Raw genomic sequence first — 12,438 nt, forward strand, 5'->3', positions numbered from 1 at the left:
GGGCTTGTCTTCCTTCTCTCTAACCCAGTGCAAGAGCAATATTTTATTTTTGATGGTTTGTTAACCCCAGTGTCACCTCTGAGATGGCAAGGGTTTTTTGGGGTTAATCCCCGTCTCTTTTGCAGTGTATTAGTCCAGAATGACCCAGTATTTTGGCCTCACAGCAGCCCAATGTGGGTTCACCCACCCTGCTCTGTGCTTGTTCAACGTAACAGGAAACAACAGCCCCTTATTGCAGTCTTTTTAACTTCGCAGTAGCCCGGTAGTGTGGAGGCGGAGTATTAGGGGGAAGTGGAGGAGCAGGGGCAATTAGAAAGGAGGCAACCCTATTCTGAATACGGAGCCTTTCATCATCCACCACTAGTACTTTTGGCCTGGCAAGAGATTTCATGCCACAGCTCTCTCTGTTTATAAACAGCTCTCTCTGTTTATAAAGTGATTCCAATTCCAACTCTTCTAGGATTGTGATTTTGTTGCTTGTTAATGTTAAGGAGACCAAATTCTGATTTCTAATTGGTTTTAAAACCTAAGACTTGAGGTAACTGAAAAGTGAACTTTGTTTCAAACTCTTCCAACATACACAAGTTTTTTGGGTAGAGACTGTAGTAAGAGCTTTTATTCATCTTTGATATTGGAAGATATTTCTGAAACACAACCCAGCTCTGCCATGTGTACAGTAAGAACACTTTCAAGCCTATATACAGTCCTGAAAATGATGCTGGAAAGCAATTGTGACCTGCTACATAGCTCTGGGAACAGTCTTGAAAAGGGACTTGCTGAGAAACATGCCAGGGGTTTACTGTTTGTGTCTGCAGGAACTTTGAGCTCTCTTGGCCTCACTCCATTCAAAGGTGGTGGTGGTGGGGTGGGGGAGTTGAATATTTGTGCCAACACAAGACTGCTTTCCTATATTTATGATTTGTGATGTAACATTGCATCACGAGCTGCATTTGTGGAACAGTAACACATCATAAAGTCAAAGAAGCCCATTTCACTGCATATGTACTAAACTGAGAGCAGCTCTCTTTGCTCTAAGAAAGGGAGTACTTGTGACACCTTAGAGACTAACCAATTTATTTGAGCATAAGCTTTCGTGAGCTACAGCTCACGAAAGCTTATGCTCAAATAAATTGGTTAGTCTCTAAGGTGTCACAAGTACTCCTTTTCTTTTTGCGAATACAGACTAACACGGCTGTTACTCTGAAACCTCTCTTTGCTCTGAAACTTCTAAAGCACAGAAACAAGTCTTTAAAGAAAATCCTGCTGATGCTGCTCCTCAAATACAGTAAATTTAGGCTTGATGCTGTACTTGGATCTGTGCAGACAGATCCTTACACCCATGCGGATCCAACTGTAGGATCAAGTAACCAGTATTAGCAGCACGTACATCTACAGCAATCACAGAAAGAAAAATAAATATGCTGCATCGATGTAACAGAAATTTATAAATGTCTGTTCTTTTAGAGACTTTCTAAATTACAGGTTAACCAATTTTTTCCCAAGCTCCATTAAATCTTTAAAAAACCTTCATTATAAATCAATATGCATCTCATTAGAACAAATTGGAAGGGGTTTGACTAATGACTTCCATTTAATTGCCATAACTGGTCCAAGGAATTTAACAGTGCACCAGAATAGTATCAACTTACCAAATGTTATTAATACCCCTCCTTTAATTTTAATAAAGTGACCTGTGAAAATTACTTTGAAAAAAATTACCAAATTAGGTTTAATCATTATTCTTACTCAATATAAAATGTCACATCCACTGGATAAGGATGATTACACCTGAGAATGATTGCTCAATAGACTTCAGACGCAGGTAAAATGTAATATATTACAAAGTCAGGGTCCCACTTATAAATGCCTCTGGGTAGCACTTAGAGGGATTTTTATTGATCTAGTTCAGAAGTGTCAGATTAATGGAATTCTTCTGTCTGTAAAATTATCAAGAACCGTGCTGGAACAAGGACTCCAATCCTACATTGCATGCACATTGCATATAGTCCCATTGATTATTGTTGACTTCAGTGTGACTCCGTATTCACAGTGCATAAAGTTAAGCTCATCTATCTCCGCTACTTATATGCCCCTATTATCATAGTACTGAGTGCCACATGTTCTCTGGCAAGGAGGGAAATGCAATTATCCCCATTTTACAGATTGGGAACTGAGGACCAGTGATTTCACCAAACTCATTTTCATGGAGGTTTTTAAAATCAAAACTGTTATGAACACTTTCATTAAATGCAAAAACTGATGCAAACGTTGTGGAAAGAAAAAAGCATCTTTTTCATGCCTGCAATGTGAAAAGTTTGAAATTTCAAAATTATTTTGGAAAAAGATTTCTCTCTCTCTTTTTTCTATAAAAAAGCAGTTCGAGTCAGTCTTGTAGTTTCAAGCACAGAAATCAGACCTTTCCAGGGTTACCTTTAAAAAAAACAACAAATAACAACAACAACTTTGCAGCAGACTCAGTTTTACAAGCTAAAACAGAAAGGTCAGATGTCAAAGAACCTTTTGTGGGTAGAGTTCCCTTTGATTCAACTCAAAACACTTAGGCTATAAAATTCACCCAGTGGGATCAGCCTCTCTCTTGGCTTTCTCCTCTTAGTCCTCCTCCTAGAGCCCATTTCATTAGCGAAGGATGTTGCTTTCCTACCACACGGATATCCAGGAAAGTTAAATTAGTTAAGCCATATTAAACCCCTATGTGCACACACTTATTCAGAATTAAAAAGGCCATAGTCTGATTTGTCTTAAAATCACTTTCAAAATGAATTATGCTAAACCCAGGTAAGGCCACTTAAATTCTCAACAGTATTCACACAGAGATTTAATGCATTTTAACTAATCCACTTCAAATTCACACCTTTACTTAATTCAGATTAATTTTCCTGGATGTTGCCATGTAGACAAACTCTTAGCAAGTTCCAGGCAAACCACAGCTTCCTTTCCCCACCCCCACCATTAGAGCAGAAGAAAAGAATGGGGTGGCAGGGCCATCACAGGCCTAAGCATTGGGCCTAGGGTGTTTCTTACCCATAAGGATTCCCGCTTGGGGCAGATCCTCAAATGGAGTAAAAAGACTTTAATGGAACAATGAGTCACCAAGATGAGGATCAGCCCCTTAGATTCCTTAAGAGCCTGTACACCCTGCTACACTGAGCAATTTACACAAAAGGGCTACTTCAGTACATGCTGCTTTCTGACAGTCAATAGAAACGGATTTCCAGGGAGGGTTCTGCAGAATAGCACCATCACTGGAGAATTAGGTTTTATTAATGTGTTATTTTCTTTCTGACCAAAGCAATGGCTGATGGGAGGAAAGGGAGCAGGTCGAGGGCTATCAAAACCTGACACAGGAAAGGGTGACAGTCTGGCTATGACGAGAAGGGGGGAGCATGCCCGAAGCATCATGCACTAGCCATCTGTGTCCTAACAAACACTGCCCTGTTATTCTATTTGGTTTGTTTAATAAGCCATTCATTTAACTACGAATTGGCTCCTCTGAGGATTGTTACAAAAGGGTAACCAGGAAACCGCACACATAGCTTAATATATAACCCATATGGGTCAAAGAGTTTCATTTCCATTTAGTAGCCTTTGTGCTTTCATATAAAACCCATATGGGCCAAGTGGCTGAAGTTTCATTAAGAACTTTTAGTGATTTAATGGAAAGGCTTAAAACGGTTACATGTAGAAAAGTTATCAGTTGCAGAAAGCAGTAGAACCTGACAATTTAGCTCATGATCCAGCCCTGTATCTCCTATCTCACAGCGACTCCACACGTGAATGGGCAGCTTTAGACACTAAAGATCAAGTGTAAATTGTCACAGTTAACTGCCAATTGTACTTCACTGTTTTTAATATTGCACTCAGCCAACATATAACATGATGCTCCAAAGATGATGCCACAAATTGATGGGGTGGGGGGGGGGAGTCGCAAGGCTATTGTGTGTGTATGTGGGGGGGTCACAGTATTGCCACCTTTACTTCTGCGCTGATGCTGGCAGTGCTGCAGCCTTCAGAGCTGGGCAGCCAGCCAGCATCTGCCACTCTCCAGCTGCTCAACTCAGAAGGCAGCACAGAAGTAAAGGTGGCAATACTGTGACCCCCCCTGCAATGGCCTTGTGACCCCCCCCACAAACCCCTTTTTGGGTTGGGACCCCCCAGTTTGAGAAATGCTGGTCTCCCTCATGAAATCTGTATAGTGTAGGGTAAAAGTACACAAAAGACCAGATTGTTTTCTTTGGAAACGTTTGGCCATCTTGGTAAACTGTTCTTGCTCTAGGACTAATTCCATTCCATTTTTTTCTTCTCTAACAGAGGAAGGACAACAGACCCATACCCTGCCACAGAGTCTAATTTGGGTCAGCAATGGTTTCCTCCTTTCAAATATTTAATTTCCTTTCCTTCATCTGATTAAACAAGCAAATACCAAAGTGGATTCAGATCTGACTTTACTCAGGTGTTAGCGGTGTGTATGAGACAACCGGGTCACTTGACTTCCTGGAGAGAACTCAAATAAAAGCACAACAAATTGTACTCTTATAACCAACAAAGTGGAACTGTTTTCCTTCAAGTTCTCATTCTTTATTTTAAAAGGAAGGTTTGTTTTTATATTCTGACAATTTAGTGTACTCTGATCAAGTTCCCATGCTGTGTTCTGAATTACATCTTGTGTTTCTATATTAAGGGATAGCATTCCTGGTTTATAAATTGCCATCTTTGTGATGTAATTATATTATGTGACTTATTATTTGAATAAAACAGAAACAAACACTAGTACTAATAGGTGTTTGAACTCTTTTGTAAAAAATGCTCAAATTTAATTCTAGGACTGGTTGAAAAAAAGCCAAATTACTATTTTTTTTAATCAGGAAATATTTTTAAAAGTGTTTTTTTTCAAAATCACCCTTAAAATGTTTTCATTTTCCTCCCAGAAAAACTGAAAATGATTTTTGTTGTTTTTTCTGAAAAATGTTTACCAAAACCCAAAAATGATTACTAAAAGCATACATTTTTAGTGTCTGATTTTTCTCTCACACAGAAAAAAAATCAGACAAAATGAAATTTTTACATAAAAGTTTCTGTTCTTGTTAAAAAGCCATTTGAAAAAAAAATTGACCAGCTCTATTTAATTCAACTGACCTGAAAGTGAACACACCAGCTCTACAAATCCCTGAGCAAAAACTTTGGATTCTAAATTACAATAAACATGAGGCCAGAGCCTATATGGCTGGGACTTTTACCACTGACATCAATGGAAACAGAACTGACCCTTATTCTGTAAAGCCTTGATATATTCAAATAATGTCCCAATATCATAGAATCATAGAACTGAAAGGGACCTCGAGAGGTCATGTAGTCCAGTCCCCTGCACTCAAGACAGGACTAAGTATTATCTAGACCATCCCTGACAGGTGTTTGTCCAACCTGCTCTTAAAAATCCCCAATGATGGAGATTCCACAACCTCCCTGGGCAATTTATTCCAGTGCTTACCCACCCTGACAGTTAGGAAGTTTTTCCTAATGTCCAACCTAAACCACCCTTGCTGCAATTTAAGCCCAGTGCTTCTTGTCCTATCCCCAGAGGTTAAGAAATTTTTTTCCCTCCCTCCTCCTTGTAACAATGTTTTATGTACTTGAAAACTGTTATCACGTCCCCTCTCAGTCTTCTCTTTTCCAGACTAAACAAACCCAACTTTTTCAATCTTCCCTCATAGGTCATGTTTTCTAGACCTTTAATCATTTCTGTTGCTCTTCTCTGGACTTAGAATCATAGAATATCAGGGTTGGAAGGGACCCCAGAAGGTCATCTAGTCCAACCCCCTGCTCGAAGCAGGACCAATTCCCAGTTAAATCATCCCAGCCAGGGCTTTGTCAAGCCTGACCTTAAAAACCTCTAAGGAAGGAGATTCTACCACCTCCCTAGGTAACGCATTCCAGTGTTTCACCACCCTCTTAGTGAAAAAGTTTTTCCTAATATCCAATCTAAACCTCCCCCATTGCAACTTGAGACCATTACTCCTCGTTCTGTCATCTGATACCATTGAGAACAGTCTAGAGCCATCCTCTTTGGAACCCCCTTTCAGGTAGTTGAAAGCAGCTATCAAATCCACCCTCATTCTTCTCTTCTGCAGACTAAACAATCCCAGCTCCCTCAGCCTCTCCTCCTAAGTCATGTGCTCTAGACCCCTAATCATTTTTGTTGCCCTTCGCTGGACTCTCTCCAATTTATCCACATCCTTCTTGTAGTGTGGGGCCCAAAACTGGACACAGTACTCCAGATGAGGCCTCACCAGTGTCGAATAGAGGGGAACGATCACGTCCCTCGATCTGCTCGCTATGTCCCTACTTATACATCCCAAAATGCCATTGGCCTTCTTGGCAACAAGGGCACACTGCTGACTCATATCCAGCTTCTCGTCCACTGTCACCCCTAGGTCCTTTTCCGCAGAACTGCTGCCTAGCCATTCGGTCCCTAGTCTGTAGCGGTGCATTGGATTCTTCCATCCTAAGTGTAGGACCCTGCACTTATCCTTATTGAACCTCATCAGATTTCTTTTGGCCCAATCCTCCAATTTGTCTAGGTCCTTCTGTACCCTATCCCTCCCCTCCAGCGTATCTACCACTCCTCCCAGTTTAGTATCATCCGCAAATTTGCTGAGAGTGCAATCCACACCATCCTCCAGATCATTTATGAAGATATTGAACAAAACCGGCCCCAGGACTGACCCCTGGGGCACTCCACTTGACACCGGCTGCCAACTAGACATGGAGCCATTGATCACTACCCGTTGAGCCCGACAATCTAGCCAGCTTTCTACCCACCTTATTAAATTGGATGTGGCCAAATTGGACTTTCTCCAATTTGGCCACATCTTTCCTGAAATGTGGTGCCCAGAACTGGACATAATACTCCAGTTGAGGCCTAATCAGTGTGGAGTAGAGTGGAAGAATTACTTCTCATGTCTTGCTTACAACACTCCTGCTAATACATCCCAGAATGATGTTTCCTTTTTTTGCAACAGTGTTACACTGTTGACTCATATTTAGCTTGTGATCCTCTATGACCCCCAGATCCTTTTCTGCAGTACTCCTTCCTAGGCAGTCATTTCCCATTTTGTATGTGTGCAACTGATTGTTCCTTCCTCACTGGAGCACTTTGCATTTGTCCTTATTTATTTCATCCTGTTTACTTCAGACCATTTCTCTAGTTTGTCCAGATCATTTTGAATTTTAATCCTATCCTCCAAAGCACTTGCAACCCTCCCAGCTTGGTATCGTCCGCAAACAATATAACCAACCCCAAGCATTCAAAGTTCAACTGTCAGGCACCTAAAAATCATGAGATTAAAAAAAATTAAAAAGTAAGGGCTCCGGTGACTCTTGTATGATTGTCAATTGGGGCTTGGTCCTATGTTCGTTAGAGTCAATAACAAAGATCCCATAGACGCTAATGGTGCAGGATCAAGGCCAGGAGAACGGTCACAGCCAGGAAAACAAATCTGTGCAAAACAAAAACTGTCCAGATTACATGGCTTGCAGTAAAGGTTTCAGTCCAGAATAAAGACCTATACCCTAATTCTGCGAACACTTATTCACATGCTTAACTGTTCTCAGTGGATTAAAATTAAGTGTGTGTGTAAGTATTTGCAAGATCAGGCTCAGGCTTCAGCAAAATCAGGCATACTGCATACTGCTTGATTTTTGGCAGAATCAGGCACACCGCAGACTATCACACAAGGTTACTAAAATGATCTAAAAAACCATCTTCAGTGACTTGCTGACATACACTGTCGCTTGCCACATTTACACAGAGGTGACATGATTAAAAGGGTCACACAGGAAGGGCATAAATCACTGAAGATAATTATCAGAGAAGCTCAGCTCCAGAACCCATATTCTCCAGAGTTCAGGGGTGTTTGGGTCTGGGGTTTTGGCAGTCCTGTCTTCAGTAATTACTGTACAAGTCCATTCTGGAGAAATCTAGGAAAGGATATATAGCCCTTCAACCAATATGGAAATACTTAACCAATAATGAAGTTTACTTCAACTAAGGAACTTCATGTAGCAGATCAAGTTTAATGATGGCCAAGTGTATCGGAAACAGAATGGGTAATCAGGAATCCTGAGTTCTATTCCTAGCAGTTCCTCAGCAGGTGAAAATTGGTACAGTCCATTGACCTCAAAGGAGGTATACCTATTTATACCACCGTAAGATCGAATGCAAAGTAACCTGAGCTTTAGTCAAGGCTCTTGGTATATCCTCACTTTTTTTTAAAAGAATGTCGGTCAAAACAACTTCCTAAGGGAAGGGACGGATTCTCTATCACTTGAAGTCCTTAAATCAAGATTGGATGTCCTTCTAAAAGAAAGATAAGTTCTGGTTGAGCTAGAGTGTATTAACCATGATACAAGAATTCCTCAGCAAAATTTCATGACCTCCATTATGCAAGAGATCAGACAAAACAGTCCCTTCTGGCTTTAAAAATATGAGAATCGATGAAATCGGACATGTTATAATTAACAGTGGTAATGTTTATGCATTTATTGTTTGTATAGCCCCAAACAGAATCAGGAGTGACACTGGGCATGGGAAGGTAACATGTTGAAATGTCAGATGTAAAAGGGCACTTACAGTAGTTCATGGCTACACAGTACCTGCTGAAGAGGAGTTCATCGGATATGAAGGTGTGAACACCTGTACAAAGTAGAGCTTATCCATGAATGGCTGGCAAAGACAATGCAACTAAAGTACCAAACATTCTGTATGGACCGAGCCCAAACCCTGCCCTCTCAACCCAGCAATATAGTCATTAAATTAGTGTAAAAACCTTTCGGGGGTTTGCCTCTCTCTTTAACCACACAACCATCAGCCTAAACTTATTCCTTAGCTGGGCTTATTCCGAGAGTTTCTCTCAGTCCCTAGTTCCTCTCCCCAGAGAGACCTTTGACCCCTCCTATTTTCTGGGGGGAGTTAGCAAGATCTACCTGCCCCTAAGAGTCTACACTAGAAAAATGAGTACCCATATTCTGGCAATGGCATAGCTGCACCTGGTGCTAAGCCTCTACTATGTCTTGGAAAACAGAGCTGCTGTCATCATGATGTGATAAAAATACCTGATCTCTGTCTATCTGCTAGCACGTACGTTGTTTCTATAATGGGTGCAATTGCATTGTTGCTGGCCATTGCTGGAATATGGGTGCCTATTTACCTAATATGCAAGATGTGAGAGTCTGTAGAAATGACTCTCTATCCTCATGCAGGGTTCTAGCACCTGACAACACCAGAGACATACATCCCTATGCCAGCTCCAACTTCCTGCCTTTGTTACAAATACCAAATACTCTCAGTCCTTGAGTATATGGGATGACAAACGAGTAGATGCTTTCCCCTGCAGTAGAGATGATCTTAGAAAATGCCAAATCATACGTCTACATGTCCTCCCTGCTGCAACACAAAGATACAGGAGAAAAGAATAATGTCCTCCCAACCTTTAAGCACAGTGAAACACTCAGTGGCTTCAGTCACATCACAATGCTGCATTTGTCCTTAACTGTGCATTTCCTAACATGTGTTTATGTCAGTCTTTTTCTGACTTGGTTTTCTTTAGTGGGATGAGAATTTGAGGTTTATTAATTTTAAAAACTATATGGGGGTCCACAAAATTTGTAAGAGCTTACAAAAATCCTTTTTTCTTTTCCTGTATTCTAAATCCATGCTGTTTCCCAATGGTAATTCAATTTAAAAAACAGATATTTCTCTATCTAAAGGGAAGCCTATGTTATAAATTAGGGATAAAAAAACTTCCCCATCTGCACATGCCTCCCAAAGCCAGGCCGCTACAAGCAGTTCCACTTTTTAAGGCCTAGATAAATATTGAGTTACCTCTTATTCATTGGAATATTCTCACTGCCTAAAAGTCAGTAAATCACTTATGTTTACTCCCACACATCGTATTAGTGAGGCTTCTGGTTTGGCGGAGATGCACAGCTGCAGTTAGAACAGTTTCATAAATATCTATATATTTTCTCTCCCCCCCAGATGGGGATGGATATGGAGAAAATGCACACATATATACACACACAAGTTTTGAATATGGATGGAATTTAAGCCTTATTTAGGTTATCGAGCTCCAGAGGCATGGCAAACAATTGAAAGAAAACTTGTGCATGATTTAACACTCTGAGCATAGAACTGGGGGCCAGGAAGCTCTCAACTATTATTCATTGACTCTCTCTGTTGCCTTTGGGCAAAGGACAACCCTTCTCTCTCATCCTCAGTTTACCCATCTGTGAAATGGGGACAGTAATATTGACCTACCTCAGTCATATTGTGAAGATTGATTAAACAATATGTGTGAATCACTTCAAAGATGAAAAATGCTATTGAGTACTAAGTATAATTATTGTGCCAGCACTTTCCCTCATCTTATATTTTAGATGATTGTATACCAATCACTGTTGCAAGATTGCTGGTTTAAATCAGTGCAGAATAGCCACTGGGCCACATGACAGGGGGCCCTGGAAAAATGGGCACTCCCACACCCTGACCCTCTCCACCCGCCCAGTGCTCCTGCCAGCGAGTGGGGTCAGGGTGTAGGACTGCCAGGTGGGTGGAGCAAGGCAAGTCCCCATGCCCCGACTCCTGGTAGGAGCACCAGGCGGATGGGATGGGGCAAGCCCCTGCGCCCTGACCCTGCTCCCTGGCAGGAGCACCGGGGGCAGAGGGCGGGGTGGGGAGGAACTGCAGGTGGTAGGGGTTAGGAGGGACTCCCACTTGCTCCGGCCCAGGGCCCCACAAAACCATAATCCATCTCTGCTTTAAATACACTTTCAGCTTGTGAACAATATTCACATAGGAATGAAAATTACACAAAATTCATGAGGAATTTTGGCATGGTTATTGTGCTAAGAAGCCAGCCTTGGATTCTACTTTGACCTCTTGCCCTAAATACAGCAAAAATCTAGGGATGCTGTTCTGTATTTACCAATTGTGGATAGTTCTCTGAAAACATCCGCTCAATGTGCAGTGGCAGTCAAAAAAGCTAATAATGCTAGTAACCATTAGGAAAGGGATGGATAAGAAGACAGAAAATATCATAATACCACTAAATAAATCCATGGTACACCCTCACCTTGAATACCATGTGCATTCTGGTTGCCGCATCTCAGAAAAGATGTATTAGAAATGGAAAAAGTGGAGACCAGGGCAATAAAAATGATTGGGATATGGAACAGCTTCCATCTGAGGAGAGATTAAAAAGACTTGGATTGTTCAGCTTGGAAAAGAGACAACTAAGGGAGGGATATGAGAGAGGTCTATAAAATCATTTAATGGCGTGGAGAAAATGAATAAGGAAGTGTTATTTACTCCTTCACATAACACAAGAACTAGGGGTCACCCAATGAAATCAAGAGGCAGCGGGTTTAAAACAAACAAAAGAAAGAACTACTTCATACAGTACATAGTCAACTTGGAACTTGCTGCCAGGGGATGTTGTGAAGGCCAAAACTATAACTGGTTAAAAAAAGAACTAGATAAACTCATGGAGGATAGGTCCATCAATGGCTATTAGCCAAGATTGTCAGGGATGTGACCCCATGCTCTGGGTATCCTAAGCCTCTAACTGTCAGAAGCTGGGATTGACCGACAGGGGATGGATCACTGGATAAGTGCCCTGTTTTGTTCATTCCCTCTGAAGCACCTGGCAGTGGCCAGTGTCAGAAGACAGGATACTGGGCTAGATGGATCATTGGTCTGACCCAGTATGGCCATTCTTATGTATCAATGGATATCACTCTCACCTCACTGAGTGGGTAAGATTTACGTGCAGTGTGGTTATTGCTGCTAATGAATGGGAGTTACATCAGTAAATACTCATCCACCAATATGCCTTCAGTCTCTGGAGGTCAGGGGCTGATGTCCCACTGCTTGATTAATTTCAAGGTAGACTGAGCAAAGCACTCAAGAATATTTCTGAGTGCTTAACCCTGCATCTCAAACCCAGTAGAGTTTTCCATTTCTGATTTCCATGCAATGGGACATTACTCCATTAAACATCTAGCAAGATAAAAAATCATATACAGTCAGTTACCTATGTATCTAAAATCTGTGTTTCAAAATGAACTCTGGTATTCCTCTTTTTGTCTTTGCAGTCTGCCAAACTGGTGATTCCTACTGTCGTTTAAAGGACCTGTTAGATGAATAAAGTAAAACAACACTGATTTTCCACAGCTCTTCTCCGCTCACAAGAGATTATAAAGTATTCACATACTTACAAGAATATCTATGCAGCATACGGAGAAACAGAAATTATTCATGATAATAAATCAACCATGACTACATACCCATTCCAACAAACTGAACAGACACATTAATTCAGGGTAGCAACACTTATACTACTTGAAACTTGTTTTTTAATTTTA

General features: G+C 41.1%; 1 long non-coding RNA gene across 1 annotated transcript in view; it reads left to right on the forward strand.

The window, feature by feature from the left end:
- Positions 1-12,223, forward strand: part of LOC141987784 (uncharacterized) — an 88,964-nt gene extending 76,741 nt beyond the window's left edge. Inside the window, exon 3 of the long non-coding RNA XR_012639619.1 lies at positions 12,169-12,223. This is a non-coding gene — a long non-coding RNA (uncharacterized LOC141987784). The remainder of the gene's footprint in view (positions 1-12,168) is intronic.
- Positions 12,224-12,438: the final 215 nt, after the last annotated feature.

The sequence above is a fragment of the Natator depressus genome, chromosome 5, assembly GCF_965152275.1.
Source record: "Natator depressus isolate rNatDep1 chromosome 5, rNatDep2.hap1, whole genome shotgun sequence".
NCBI classification, from domain to species: Eukaryota; Metazoa; Chordata; order Testudines; family Cheloniidae; genus Natator; species Natator depressus.